This window comes from Plecotus auritus (assembly GCF_963455305.1).
Source record: "Plecotus auritus genome assembly, chromosome: 7".
NCBI lineage: Eukaryota > Metazoa > Chordata > Mammalia > Chiroptera > Vespertilionidae > Plecotus > Plecotus auritus.
Window position 1 is genome coordinate 49,053,255 of NC_137774.1, and position 13,833 is coordinate 49,067,087.

Consider the following 13,833-nt stretch of genomic DNA (forward strand, 5'->3'; position numbering starts at 1 on the left):
GACGAAGGGAAAAGAACAAAACTGACTTAGCAGCTAAAAGCATAATAGACTACAAATTAGTTTATATCTAGTGAATCCCTTCCTAAAGTTTTGAAAGCCAAAAACAAAATAGTTTTTTGTTGCTAAGGCCCTGTGCCAGTACTGGGCCTGTCTGCCCTTGGATCCCTTCCTGGTCCTTGGCCTGCTCTCTCAGCATCACAGCCGGGCTGCCCCTCAGGCTACACCTCCTCCTTAGTCCTAGGCTCCAGCTCTCATTGGACAGGTCCTCCATGGTCTGGCTTCCTCAAGTGCCCAGGCTCCTTGTCCCCCAGGTCACCACCCTCCCTCCTGCTGTGGCTGATCCAGGGTTAACTTACCTCAGTGACCTTTTAGCTGAGCTCTGTGTAAAGTCCCCCTGCTAATGTACTGCAATAGGTTTGTTTCCTGGCTTGACTGAGAAGACCCTGTTTCCTAAGGTATTTGGAACTATTGACTGTTTGGAACTGAGAGACTGGTTGCTCTGAGCTTAATGGTTAGAATAGAAGCAATTAATTAATTGTTTATTTTCAGAGGCAATTACTTAAGTGCCATAAAGAATGTTTGAAAAAAAGGATTGTATATGCCCAGATACTCCTTTTAGGAGACTAGAAAATTCTATAAAGTCAGAAATTGTTTTTCTATTAAGAGTGACACCCTTGCAAAAAATCAAGTAATGGTGACATACACTGAGTGGCCAGATTATTATGACCACCCCATCAGTACTTTGTTGGGCCACCTTTTGCCTTCAATACATGCTGCGATTCTTCTTGGCATTGACTCCACGAGATGTTGAAAGATGATGCGAGGAATCTGACACCATGCCTGATGAATAGCACTGTCCAGTTCTGTGAGATTTGATGGTTGTGGAACCAGCTGCCTGATGGCTCTTTTAACTTCCTCCCACAAATGCTCAATTGGATTGAGATCTGGTGATTGTGGGGGCCACCTAAGCAAGGTAAAGGCTCACTCATGTTCTTGAAACCACTCCTGCACAATACGAACACCGTGGCATGGCACATTGTCTTGTAGGAAGAAGCCATCTCCATTGGGATACGCCATCAACACGATAGGATGAACTTGATCAGCAATGATACTTAGGTATGTTGTGCTATTCAGACGTTGTTCCACACAAGTTAAAGGGCCCAAATCATGCCAGGAAAACATGCCCCAAACCATAACACTACCCCCACCAGCTTGAAGGGTTGTACTCATGCATGTGGGGTGCATGCTTTCATGTTGTTTCCGTGAATTTCTCACTCTGCCATCTGCATGATGCAACTGGAAACATGATTCATCGGACCACATGACTTTTTTCCAATGCTTGACTGTCCAATCCTTGTGTTCCTGTGCGAATTGGAGACGTTTTACCTTGGGAACTGTAGACAGCAAAGGTGTTCAAACAGGCCTGCGGCTTCCATATCCCATACGATGCAGTGTAAGGCGAACAGTGCGTTCAGAGATCATTTGAGAGGATCCCTGATTAAGATCTGCAGTAATTTGATGCACTGTTGCCCTTCTGTTCTCTTATACCAGTCTTGCCGCTCTTCATTCTGCCCTAACATTGACCAGTCGCTGATGCCCACAATTCGCATGTTCAGACCCAGATTTTCGGCTGACAGTCCAGTCTTTAAACACTTTAACAATAGCTGCTCTGGAACATTTAACGAATTCAGCTGTTTTGCTGATACTTGCTCCATGGCTCCAAGTGCCAACAATCATCCCACATTCAAAGGCTGTTAAATCGTGTTGTTTACCCATATCTGCAGAAAAAAATCACTTCTACTGTCATGGTAAACAACCTGCTTCCCTATTTATAATGGTCTGGCCCTCTAGCAACTTCAGCGCGAAATTATAGCTAATTTTCCTACAAACGTCAGGTGGTCATAATAATCTGGCCACTCAGTGTAAGTATATAATAAAAATTTATCTTGCTTTGCAAAAATATGAAAGTATACATTTAATATGTGATATAGATATACATACACATATATTCATATACAAATTGAGGAAAAAGAATACTAAACGTTCCATTTATTTCCTTTAAAAGCTATGAACAGTGTGATAGTGTGATTTATAATAAAAATATATATTTTTGTCTTCTTCCTGTTTCTGGCACAGAGCTCCTAAAACAGGGGTGGGCAAACTTTTTGACTCGAGGGCCACAATGGGTTCTTAAACTGGACCGGAGGGCTGGAACAAAAGCATGGATGGAGTGTTTGTGTGAACTAATATAAATTCAAAGTAAACATCATTACATAAAAGGGTACGGTCTTTTTTTTTTATTTCAATAGTTTTATTCATTTCAAACATTTTAACAAGAAGAATGTAAACACTAATTATTATAATTTGAAACTTCAAAAAATGGAGGAATCATAGCACAATAACATACCTTATATTGAAGATGGCAAAGGCAAAATAAAATTGCCTAACAAAGGAAAGGTACAAAAGCCTTTCAAATTAAACTTAAATATAATAAAATAATTTAAAACTAAAACAAATAGAAAAGAACAAAATGTGTAAACAGTAAATTAAACATTTTCTTTAATGCAACTTCCAAATTATGCCCAGGACGTAGATGTAGATGGCAATGTAGACTGGGTTGAAAGGTTTTTGGTCTTTAAAACATCAACTTCAGTGGGAACAGTGTTGTTGGTCTCCTTTTTTAGCTAATGCATCAAAGTCTGGAGTTAGTTTTGTTGTGGCTATTCTCAGGATAGATCTGAGGTGTTCGTCAGTTAAGCTGGATCTGTGAGGGGCTTTGTTGATGTTCATGACACTAAATGTCTGCTCACAAACATAGGTTGACCCAAACAGCACCAATATCTTCTGTGCCATCCTCTGGATGTTTGGAAAAGTGGCTTCATTAAGTGAAGCATAAAAGTCTCTTAGTTCAAGAGAGCTGAATTTCTCCTTTAGGACAAAGTCAGACTGAAGATCGATGAGTTCCAGTTGCACCTCTTCTGGTGCTGTTTCAGGGTTTTGTGACAAAGGACAGGCCACCAGTTGAAGTGACTGGTCAATTTTTTCAACATCAGAAAACCGACGACAGAATTCTGCATGCAGGTCATCCAGTGATTTGCTGTATTTCTTCACATTTTGGATGGTCTCCTTCTGTGTGGCTGGTGTGGCAAAATGAGTGAAGACTGTCTGAAATTTGTCTGGAAAAGAAAATCAGCTTCGATTTAAAGGCTTTCACATTAGTGTACATGTCATGTACATACTGATCTTTTCCCTGTAGCTTCACATTTAGCTCATTCAAATGTGAAAATATATCTACAGCAAATGCAAAGTCACACAGCCAATTCTTGTCACTCAGCTCAGTAAATTGGTCAGACTTCCCCTTTAATTTAAAAAATGCACCAATCTCTTCTTTGAGCTCCCACACTCATTGGAAAACTTTGCCCAAACTCAACCAGCGGACACGAGAATGGTAAAGTAAGTCGTGGTGATCCGCATCAGTTTCCTCCAGAAACTTAATAAACTGATGGTGCTGAAGTCCCTTTGCTCGAATGAAATTAACAAGCTTTATGACTGGATTAACAACATGATTAAGTTGTAATATAGACTTGCACAATGATTCCTGGTGAATAATACAGTGAAGAAAAATAACATCTTGGTTAGGGTTCTCCTCTTTCACTTTATCCTGAATTCTTTTTAGCAGTCCAACATTTTTTCCAGTTAAATTTGGAGATCCATCTGTCGTGACATTAGCAAGTTTACTCCATGGTAGCTTCATTTTCTCAATGACAGTAGACACCCGGTCATACAAGTCCTCTCCCCGTGTTTTTCCTTTCAGTGGCTCCATGGCTAAAAACTCCTCCGTAATTTCAAAATTGTCACTAATCCCTCGGATAAAAATTAAGAGCTGAGCAGCGTCCTTTACGTCATTACTTTCATCCAATGCTAGTGAATAAAACTTAAAGAACTCTGCCTTACTATTTAACTTGCTGGCCAAGTCTTCATCAATCAGTTCCACTCAACGAGTCACTGTCCTGCGCGATAAGCTGAGTTTTTCAAACTTGCCTTTGCTCTCTGGACACAAGAGACCTGCTGTCTCTATCATACATTCTTTCAAAAACTCGCCTTCAGAGAGAGGTTTGCTAGCTTTTGCTAATTTGAATGATAGCATAAAACTTGCTTTGGTAGTTGTCTCTTGAATTGCAGTTTGTCTGTGAAAGACATTTTGCTGAGCCTGTAATTTAGCCATCAACCTCTGTGCAGTAGCCTCCCATTCTTGAGGTGACTGCTTGCTAGCATAGTTGCCATGCTTTGTGGCAAAGTGACGGCTGAGATTGTACTCTTTGAAGACTGCAAGTGTTTCCTGGCATATCAGACATACCAGCATTAATCGGACTTCGGTGAAAAAATATTTTGTTGTCCACTCCCTCTTAAACACTCGGCATTCACTGTCCACTTTCCTTTTCTTTGGTCCACTCATGTTTAATATTGGGCTAAAACCAACAGTACCGTTCTCTTATTAAATTCTTTACTAAAATAAGACAGTAAAGTATAAAAACAAGTGATTAAATTTGCTCTACTATAACATTTTTGGTCTTCTGAAAAATATACATATAACAAAATCATCTGAAAAAGTTCAGACATGGGACAGAGGCACACCATGACCATAGAGAACAACCCCTTTCCTCCATAGGAAACCTGTGTATCTTTCACACAGGCCCTTTGTTTATGGTAACACACATAGCTGCACATTGCTGTGTCTTCCAGACACACTTGTATGGGAGGTGCTAGGGCAGTGCAAAACATGGGTAACCAGTAGTTACCACTAGCACTTCCGTTACTGGCAAAAAACAGCCACAGTGCACATAGTGTGAAAGAGCCCATTATCAATGTCAGATTGCATCCACTGGACTCTATAAAAACAACCAAGTGCCACTTTTAAATGCCCATTGCAACAGTTTTTCTTATTAAAAGCTGGAAATGGCAGAATATTTATATATATATCCCTACTGTAACAGCCTGGCAGAGCATTACAAAGGAGAAAACCCAGCTACTGGTGATGTCCATAAGTACAAGACTTCAGGCTGTCATTACCAGGAAAGGGTTTCATCCAAGTATTAGATATGAACATTTGATTTTCAGTTTTTCATTCAATTACTTCTGAAACCCTGAAATTAAGCGATTTTGTAATAAAATCTTTAGTTCATTATATTTCTATACAATCTTTTTGTTCAACCCACTGAATTAGGGTTCATTCACACTAGCCGTGCTGCCGTTGCAGTGTGGTGCAGTACTGCAATGCAGCGCAGCTAGGGTTAATGCAGGGTACACAGGTTTCCATTATGTTTGCGTTGATGCTAATGTGCAGTGGTGCATGTTAACACAAATGCCCCGTAGCACGCATTTTTACAGGCGCAAGGGGGAGAAGCAAACGCAGCGCAAAATGCATTTGTTTTGCCGCTAACACATGCGGTTAGTGGCCACGGTAGCGTTACTGATACCGCATCCGTATCAGCAAAAAAATGCAGCCGCTGCATGGCTAGTGTGACATGTCCTCTGTGTGTCTTTTTCCCTGCTGCGCGAGTCCGCAGTGGGAAAAAAAATTGCAGTGGATACAAGCCCTAAAAGCTGAAAGTCTTTGTTGTTTTATTAACAAGTCATTGTGATATACAGAATGTGGGAACAGGAAAAAATTGTGTTTGAGTAGAGCTCTTAATCTTACCTCAGAAAGGCTCTGATACTGTGCTCTCCAGGGGCATGTCTCCCTACATCATCACGATAATGTGTCTACGCATTCCCAGGGTGATGTCGGGAGACGCGTCCGCGGGAATTACAAGGAGCCTCTGGAAGATTGAGAGGTTGTTCCTTCTACTGAATGGGCGGATATAAATCCGCCCACTCAGAAGAAGGAGCTGTGGCCATGTTTCCCGACGTTGCCATGTTAACACTGCTGCTGGTGAAGGAGTGGAGGGGAGAGCAAGAGAACTCTCTGCTTTTTTGGCGCAGGACAGATAGAACAGCTGAACTGGGCTGTAGTTTGCCCAGGCTGTCCTAAAATGTAGAGCTTCTTTGGAATTTTCTAATCAATGAGAGTTCTAATGGCATCTTTTGTTATGCTAATGAAGTATTCTTTGGAAAGAAACAAAGGATGGGGGCTTATTGCCAGGAGAACCAGCCTTATGATTAAAGGGTTGAAACTTTCAGTCCCTGAACCTCTTGCCCCCCACCTTCAGGGAGGAGAGAGGGGATGGAGGTTGAATGATTGTCAATGGCCAATGATGTAATCCATCACACCTGTGTAATGAAGCCTCCCTTAAACTGCAAAAGGATGGGGGTTGGAGAGCTTCCAGGTTGGTGCACACCTGGAGATTCTGGGTGAGTGGTGTGCCTGGAGAGGGCACAGAAGTGATATCATTGTAATTAACTAGCTGTTAATAGTAAGAAAGAAACAAAAGGAAGGCCCCACATTATAAGCATGGCCATCTGGGCAGCTTCAGCAGCAAGCTGCAACTTTACACTCCCCAGGGAACCACCATTCCATGTCAATCACCGGGGAAGGGGTCCAACACACAGGAGAAAGGCACATGTGCAGCCAATGGGTTTCATGTAGGGAAGGTGCCTGTCACTCTAACTTGGAACCGGGGTGGGGCCACTGCAAACCTGCAAACATTTGGGCACACTTAATCCCCCAGACAAAGGAGTTAGTGCTTTCTGCTCTCTTGTTCCTCTGATTTTGCTCCTGCTCCTTGTATTCACCCATGTCCCCTCAAATAAATCTGATGAAAATGTAAAAGAAAAAATAAGAAAGGAAGAAAGGAAAAAAAAAACTGAGAGAGGTTTAAATATTAGAAAGAAGTCAAAATTGTCATTGCTTTGCAGGTAATTTACAGGAAACCCAAGCAAATCAATGAAAAAAAAATTACATTTGTGAAAAGAGTTCATTAAGGTGGTCAGTTACAAAATAAGTGTATAAAAATCAATAGCTTGTCTATATGCCAGCAGTAAACCTTAGGCAATCTCATTTTCAATAGCAAAAACAATATAAAACATTTAGAATTAAATTTAAGGAAGAAGTGTCCAGGGTACACAAAAAATATGACCACACATTATTAAGCTATATAAAATATTTTACTGCATTGAAACATATTACATGTCTGAATGATAAGGCATAGTATTGACAATTACCTTAAATTAATTTGTATGTTAATATAATTCCAAGAAAAATTCTAATTTCTTTTAGAGTTTGACAAATAGCCAAATAATATTTTGAAATAAAAAATAAAAATTGATACCATATGATCCAGCAATTCCTCTTTTAGGTATTTACCCCCCAAATAGGAAATCATTTATTCTTTGTAAAGATACCCCTATATTCATTGCAGCATTATTTACAATAGCCAAGACATGAAAATGACCTGTGTCTATTGACAGATGATTATATAAAGAAGATGTGGTATATGTGTGCAATGGAATACTACTCAACCATAAAAAAGATAAAATATTGCCATTTGTGACATCATGGATGGATCTTGAAAGTATTATGATAAATGAAATAAGTCAGACAAAAAAGAATAAAAAGTGTATGATTTCACTCATATGTGTAATATAAAACAAAAAGTAACTAAAAAAATAAACTTATACATACAGACAACAGAATGGTGGTTACTAGAGGGGAATAGTAATAGTGGGAGGGCAAAGTGGGAAAAGCAAGTCAAATATATAGTAACTAGAGGCCCAGTGCATGAAATTCGTGCACAGGTGGGGTCCCTAGGCCTGGCCAGCGATCAGGGCTGATCTGTGGGGCAACCAGTGGGGTGATCTGGGCCCCCACTTGCACCTGCCTTGGCCTGGCACTGCCCGCTCACCAGCCCTGCCCCCTGCTGCCACTGCTGGTTGCCATCTGTGGGGTGACTGGTGGGGTGATTGGGCCCCCGCTTACACCCACTTTGGCCTGGTGCCACCCTCTCACCTGCTCCACCATCCCACCACGGTTCCACTTTCATTGGGGCCCTTGGGGGCCCATCGGGGCCTGCAGCGCCTCCACTGCTGCCCACTGCCAGTGCCGCATCGCCGACGCCTGCCATGTTCCACACTGCACCCTGATGGTTGGTCGAACTCCCACCTTGGGGACAATTTGCACATTAGCCTTTTATTATATAGGATGGAAGGAGACTAGGCTTTGGGTGGTGAGCATGCAACAAGGTACACAGGTGACAAATTATAATCTTGTATCTCTGAAAGTGATGTTATTAACCAATATTACTCAGTAAATTTAATTAATCCGTGTCATAAAACTTTGTGAATAGTTTAATAATGGTGATGGAGCAACCATTAAAAAATAATTTGAATGCTACTTTATCTCAAAACAAGGTAAATTTCATATGGATTTAAAGTTTCAGTATAAAAAATTCTAAAGATTTATCTCAGAGGAGAAATAAGATATATGGACTAAAATTTGTAAAAGGATGATCTATGCTCCGTTTTTTAAAAATACTTTTTTATTGACTTTAGAGAGGAAGGGAGAGGTAAAGAGAGACAGAAACATCACTGATGAGAATCTTTGATTGGCTGCCTCTTGCACATCCCCTGCTGAGTATCGAGCCCACAACCCAGGCATGTGCCCTTGACCAGAATTGAACCCGGGATCCTCAGGCCATAGGCCAACTCTCTATCCACTGAGCAAAACCAACTAGGGCTCCATGGGGCATTTTTTAGAACAGTGAAAAATTAGTAGCCAATTTTGGTATTAGAATATAGATTAAGAAATCATAGAAAATCCATAAGATGAATACCATATGGCTACTAAAAATGTTATATTTATTTATATAGGAAATTTTTAGTTTTATATTATTAAATAAAAAAATAATTTAAACACTATGTTCACATTTTGCCATCTAAGAATATATATAAAATAGCACTAAAAGACATATACTACCATGTTTATAATATTTTTTCTCTTTCCCCTATCTCTGCAAGATTAGTTCCTGTCTATCTCACAAATCTTATCAACTGTTCCCTCAAATTTATATGGACAACAGAAAGATTGTGATTCCTCCAGAGTTTAACTGGTCACTATGCATTTTTAAATTGAATTTATTGGGGTGACATTGGTTCACAATATCATACAGGTTTTAAGTGTACAACTCAACAAAACATCCTCTGCACACTGTATTGGGCGCCCATCACCCCAAGCATAGTCTTTTTTCATCCCCATTTATCCCCCATTTGCCTACCTCCAACTTCCCCCACCACCCTCCCCCTCTGGCTATCACCTCACTGTAGTCCCTGTCTTTTATCCAGCTCCTAACACCGCCCCACCTCTGACAGCTGTCAGTCTGTTCCATGTGTCCATGCCTCTGTTTTATTTTGTTTGTCAGTTTATTTTGTTCATTAGATTCCACATATAAGTGAGATCACATGGTATTTGTCTTTCTCCGACTGGCTTATTTCACTTAGAGAAGGGAAATCTTACCCTTTGTGACAGTATGGATGGACCTGGAGATCATTATGCTAAGTCACTTTGCATTTTTAAATGGAAGTGATTTTAAGGTGTAGGTGCAGGATTTACAGGGAGGCTCATTAGGTTGAGTGTATCCAGAAAGGAGTTAAGCTTCAGTAAAATGAGAGCTGGCCCTGACCTTTTTCCTACTCAGACTACAGATGCCTGACAGGACATGATTTGATGGGCAGTTATGCCACCGGATCTTTGTGATACTTGGACCAGCAGTTCTCACACTTGAATGTACACACCAATCACCTGGGAACTTTGTTCAAGGGCAGAGCTGGCTCAGAGGCCTGACAGTCTGCATTTCTCACTTGTTCCCCCATGCCGCCAATCCACCTGGAGTAGCCAAGCACTCAGGACATTTCTGATCACTCGGTGTAACTTGGTTCTAAATGATTTTCATTTTTACAGTCATCTTCTGTTAAACAATCATCTTGCGTTCGTTTCCTTTCTTCTGGGGTCTGACCATTGACTTCGTATTCCTAAGAATGTGTGTTACCTAGCATTTGAGTCAAGTGTGGAGTTACTGCCTTGTGTGTGCCAAGGGCAAATAGAGAATAAAAAATGCATGGAAAAAAGAATATTTTTTATCCTAGGCAAATACTTCAGTCAGATAAAACAGAAAATATCTTTATGAAACTATTAATAAATCCCCAAGACATCTCAGATTAAACAATGGCAAGAAATGTTATGTTTGTAGAAATACATAAAATTCATTTGAGGTCAGGACAATTTATGGTGTCAGCCAATAAAACAGATGGGAGATTCCACTCGTTTGAATGGGCTTGGGATAAAGCTGCCGGTCCATGGGGCCAGGGGACTGGAGTCCTGCGGTGGCCCAGGTAGCTGAGGGGCAGGGGTGGCAGCCACCCTCGGTGGTTGGTCTGACCAGTAGGCTCCTGCGTCCAGGACATACTGCGGAATGGCTGGAATTCGGTTTTGGGAGAGGCCCCTGCAGTCAGACTCAGAGTGACTCAGAGTGGGGGCTTCACAGACCACGGGGATGGGAGTTGTGTTCGTCTGGTAATGCGCGGCTGTCACCCACAGACCCAAATTGTCCAGTGGCTCAAAGACAGTAGACGTTTATCCTTCGCTCACATAACTGTGTAAGGTGATTGATCCTAGCAAGTGGGCAGCTTTCCTCCAGGTGGTGACTCAGGGCCCCAGGCTCATTTCATCTTGCATCTCAATCAAACCCACACAAAGGCAAAGAGAGCAGGGAGGAGGCTCACCTACTTCTTAATTTTATGTCCCAGATGCTGTCACACGGCGAAAACCCAGTCTGAAGGCCACATTAACTGCAAGAACGCTGCTGGAACTGAGGACCGGCTGTGTGAGGGGGAGAGGATATGGTGCTCGGTGAAAATCTTCATCCGAATTGGTACTTATTGGGCAGGCACAGGGGATGACCTGCGCCCCAATCCAAAATTTCAGACTTAACAGAGAAAGGATGACTTATTAAGTAACTTATTAAGGTTCTTCTCAGTAAAAAACGTTACATATGGTACATTGGGTGATTGGGGGGAAATGACCAATTTTCTGGGGCAAGTATATTTTTTTTTATTTATTTATTTATTTATTTATTTATTTATTTATTTATTTTTAAAATATATTTTATTGATATTTTACAGAGAGGAAGGGAGAGGGACAGAGAGTTAGAAACATCGATGAGAGAGAAACATTGATCAGCCACCTCCTGCACACCCCCTACTGGGGATGTGCCTGCAACCAAGGTACATGCCCTTGATTGGAATCGAACCTGGGACCCTTCAGTCCACAGGCCGACGCTCTATCCACTGAGCCAAACCTGTTAGGGTGCAAGTATATTTTTAAATTTAGTTTCAGGATAATTCATTTCCTCTGGGATACTTTACCTGCAATTACAACAAGCCCTCAGCAGGCAGTGATGAGGCTTTGGGCACCGAGATACTGTCACTCATTTCCTTAGAAAGAACCACTACAAACATTAAAAGCAGAGAAGCAAAAGCCCACACTATTAAAGGTGACAGAGATCTGCCAGCTCTTGGGAGTGATGGGTGGGCCCGTGGGCTGCGGCTCCCATGATGGCTGCCCGGGTCCACACGAATTCCATCTCATCTCACCCAGTGCTCATTACCACCTGCGTGTACCTTGGCATGAAGACATCTGGGAAGCACTTCTATGTAAAAATGTGCATAGTGTTTTCTAAAAGCCTCATGCATGTCTAACCTCACGATTAGATAACTCTTCCCTGTGTCTCTTCCTAGCATCACCATAGCAGAACATCTTATTTTACTTTATTCTCGCACTTTAACCTCACCCTCATTCAGCAAACATATATTCAGCATCTACTGTATATAGACACTGTTCTAGGCACTGACTCTGGTTTTGACTGGAAGGTCATTTTGGCATCAAAAGATTTGACAACTGTTTTGATTTTAGTCTCATAGCTTGCTCTATTTTTTCCTCTTCTTTAACTTTGAGTATGTTTTCCCATTTGAGCAGATATCAAGTGGCCCTTCATTATGCTCCTGTTTCCTGAGATGGCCTGGGCATCTTCTCTGAGGGGCACACACAGGACACATAACATTTGGGAAGACGTAGCTCTATACTGGAGAAAAAATGAACCCTAGTGACAGTGTTTTTCCAATCAGAAGAGAGGAATTTTCCAACCAAAACAAAGGGAAAGCCTCTCTCTGTTGACAGGTAGATACTCAGTAAAAGGACCACAGAGCTGCCAGGTTTTTACATTAAACACTTAGTTTCTGTGTAATGTTTCCTTTATCAAGATTCTTATGCTTCGTCAGCCACGCGGGGCTTCAGTGGAGGAGTTCCTTAGAACTGAGCAACTCAAGAGCTCGCCTCTCTTCCAGAACTGAAGATGTTTAAACAACATTCAAACAAAACAAAACAAAACAAAAAACTTAACAAGAATTTTTAAACAGAGATTTATAGTGGTTTCATCACAGGCTCATTCCTCCGGCTCTCAGCCCCGGTGGCCGCCCCGCTGCCAGAGCCTGTGTGGCTGGCTCTCCTTGCAGCCCCTCTCTGGCCCACAGCCAGCCCACAGGCCGCTGAGCACGCGTCCCAGGGCAGCCCCGGTCCCAGCGCCTGGCGGGCCAGAGGTGCCAGAACCAGGCTCAGAGCGTGAACACCCATGTGGAGATGCAGCTGCTGCTCCTCACAGACACTCCTGGAGGAAAGAGCTTCAGGGAAACCCCAAGTGCGACACTTCTAGTCTGCCCTCCCAGCATCTGCAGAGGCAGTGAAGTGTGCTAGTTATGATCACAAGGCCAAACAATATTCCTCTGGGAGCTGGAGGAAGCCTTCGAGATACACACTAACCCTGTGTTATCTATCACCTGTGCTCGTTTAGGGCAGCTTAAGGCATTACAGCGCATTTCACATGTTCCAACATGAAGTGCCTTCAGACTGACCAGCTCATGTGGGCCCTGGGTGGCTGTGTTCTCTCTTTTTGGACCACAAATTTACCCCTCTCTTCCAGGTTCCATCTGTCTCTCCGTGGTAGTCTAAATATTGATATAATGATTCTCTCCCTCTTGACTAGTCCTTCTTTATCAAGTCTCTCTCATTCCAGGCTCTTGCTAATGAGCTGGGCAAACTCTCCTCAGCGTCTGCTCCATTTCCCAAGACTTTCCTAGTTGACCTTTGAGTGGTTGATTGTATCCTGTGTCTTAGGGTCTTGCAATGCTGTGACTCGCTGCATCGCCCATGGCCCATTTCCTTTGATTTATTGTAAAGTTCTCTTTAATTCTCCTTCCTTGCCCCTTGCCATCCAAAGTATATATTAGGAAAAGGATTTTATCACAGTCTTCAACAAATCCTGTTTTCAGTGTCTTTTCATTTGCAGTGGCAAGAAAGGATATTAACATGTGGCTACTTCTCCATAAGTCTAAAACAGAGCGCTAATGAGGTTTCATAGATCTGAAGCAGGTTTAACAAAGGAGCTAGTTCAATTACTTGTTTTGCAATATACTCTGCAAGATTTGGAAAACCCAGCACATTTAAGACTGCTTGTTTCATTGGTTTCTGTTTAGAGAGTAGATGATGTCTTGAGGGGATTTATGCACTGGGCTGGCACTGAAATTAATTGGAAGACTAATGCTGAGCTCCATAATACACTTAGAAAACATTTAGAAAAAATGTTAGCTGCTCTTCCTGCCTTGAAAGAATGTATAACCTGAACAGGAAAGATGGGCATATATGGTCAGGGAACAACACAAGATGACAGGATACTTTTAACCAGTGTCTGCTGTGGGTGGGTAGGCTGGTGTAACTTCCTGAGGAAGTTGGTCTTGGGCTAGACTCCAGGGGTTTTAAATAGGTAGAGTGGAGGGAGTAAGCTGTTTTGG